Source organism: Marmota marmota, unplaced genomic scaffold (assembly GCF_001458135.2).
Source record: "Marmota marmota marmota unplaced genomic scaffold, marMar, whole genome shotgun sequence".
Classification (NCBI taxonomy): Eukaryota; Metazoa; Chordata; class Mammalia; order Rodentia; family Sciuridae; genus Marmota; species Marmota marmota.
This window is the reverse complement of record NW_026003672.1, coordinates 1-2,154: the sequence shown is the minus strand read 5'-3', so window position 1 is coordinate 2,154 and position 2,154 is coordinate 1. Positions and strand designations below refer to the sequence as shown.

Genomic DNA, 2,154 nt, shown 5'->3' with positions numbered 1-2,154 from the left:
GGTAACTGCACGGGGTTCTCTCTGGAGGCTGAGAGCCCTCGTGAGGCTAAGCTGCCTCACCTCCAAGCCCTGGGACTGTGTTAGTTTCTCCGGCTTCAGACCCATGAGAGATGGAAATGGCCCTGGGACACTGTGTCTGGGGACAGCTGACCTAAGAGGACTGTCTCCACTCAGGTGCTGAGCACGGGGACCCTGACATTTTGAAGGATGAACTTCAGCTCTATGGAGGTAAGTGGTGTCCAGAACCTTTGGAGAAAAGAGAATCAGGAGGACCTGAGGACTCAGGGCTTTGGCAAAAGTCGATGGGGGTGGTCGAGTGCTTAAAGAGGGCATGTGGGGACACACGGGGTGTCTTCCCTTTGCTGAGACTTGTTTCTAGGAAATCTTCCCTTCTCTTCTGAGCTATAGGAGGACCTAGACAAGTCACTCAACCTTTTCTGGGCCTCACCTTCCCAATCAGCAAAATGGAACATGATCAGGACTCCTCTGGGCATGCTGGGCTGTTTAAAAATGTTAGGCAAGTCAGAGTGGTGGCTCACCCCTGTAATCCCAGCGGGTCTGGAGGCTGAGGCAGGAGGATTGCGAGTTCGAGGCCAGCCTCAGCAACTTAGTGAGGCCCTAAGCAACTCAGTCAGACCCTGTCTGTAAATAAAATATAGAAAGGGCTGGGGATGGGGCTCCGTGGTGAAGGGCCCCTGGGTTCAATCCCTGGAGCTAGAGGCTTATAATCCCAACAGCTCAGGAGGCGGAATTAGAATGATTTGCAAGTTTGAGGCCAGCTTGGGCAAACTAGGGAGGCCCTTTCTCAAAAATAAAAAGTGCTGGGGTGTGGCTCACGGGTAGAAGACCTCTGGGTTCGATTCCCAGAACCCCCTAATACATATGTGTGTTTATTTATATATATAATAAAAGTGATTTTTATCACTATAGAAAAGGTAAAAATATAGTCATCTATTAGTAGATGACTTTTTACCCTCGAGGCCTCCAGGATGCTAATAAATTATACGGTTGGGGTCTCCCCTCATTTCATGTGCTCCCGACTCCCCCTGATCCTCACTGGGACCCACCTTCCTCCCTAGCCTCTGCCCCCCAGAGGATCATGGGTAGTGACCCCTGGTTTTCCTTCTGTGCAGGTGGAGAAGTAATGCTCTCCGGGGAATCAGGTGAGTGTGTCCATGCAGGGACGAGGGCTCACCCCTGCCCGTGCTGAGCAAGGTCTGGGTGTCACCTCTCTCCCAAGGGCCACCCACTGCCACTGTGAGTGGCTATGAGAGACAGGACCCCAAGGCCTCTTGGGGCCCTGAAGCTCTGGCCTGGTCTCAGCAAGCAGGCAGGATTGGCCACAGCCTGAGGCCAGGAGCCAGTGGAGATTAGAAAGGGGGTCTAGGCCAAAGGCAAGGGGGGATTCGGTCAGCCATTGGCAGACAGGAAGAATCTTCTGTGGCTGGAGAATTTTGACAGGTCACCACCTCTGGCTTTCCCCAGGGTGGAGACGCCTTTTGAGGACCCCAAGCTGGCCTGGCCACTAACCTTGGGCTTCTCTATTCCAGGAATCCGAAGGAGAGGCTCAGACTCAGCAAGTGGTAAATACGCAGCCCTGGGGAGAGCAGGAGGGGACCTGGGCTTCAGGGGATAGGAGGGACTACAGATGGCCTGAGAGGATCGGTCAGTCCCAGCAGGGATGTGGTCATCAGCCACAATGTCACCATGAGCTTCCAGAACAAGGAGGATGGAATAGAACTCAGGTTGAGGCCCACAGAGGGAAGAGGGTGAAGGCCAGCCGGCCTCCAGATTCATGGTTCCCGTGGCTGCTGCTGCTCCTGGCTGCTGTGCGTGTCCTTTGAGCCACAAGGAAGCATCCGGGAGACCAGTGCTCAGCAAGGCAGGGAAGAGAAAGCCCCCTGCCATCCTTACCAAACACTTAGCCAGGCAAGGTGGCCCACGCCTGTCCTCCCAGCAGCTCAGGAGGCTGAGGCAGGAGGATCGCGAGTTCAAAGCCAGCCTCAGCAAAAAAAAAAAAAAAATGTGAGGCCCTAAGCCTCATAAATAAAAACACAAAATAGGGCTGGGGAAGGGGGCTCAGTGGCCGAGTGCCCCTGAGTTCAATTCCTGGATACAAAAAAAAAAAAGGCTAAACACAACTTGTCTCACTTG

At 53.7% G+C, this 2,154-nt stretch overlaps 1 long non-coding RNA gene across 1 annotated transcript; it reads left to right on the top strand.

Moving 5' to 3' along the window:
* Window positions 1-160: 160 nt before the first annotated feature.
* On the top strand, window positions 161-1,987 carry LOC107135238. The gene is made up of 3 exons (XR_001502543.2): window positions 161-228; window positions 1,134-1,163; window positions 1,551-1,987. It is a non-coding gene; the product is annotated as an uncharacterized LOC107135238 (long non-coding RNA).
* The last annotated feature ends 167 nt before the right edge of the window (window positions 1,988-2,154 follow it).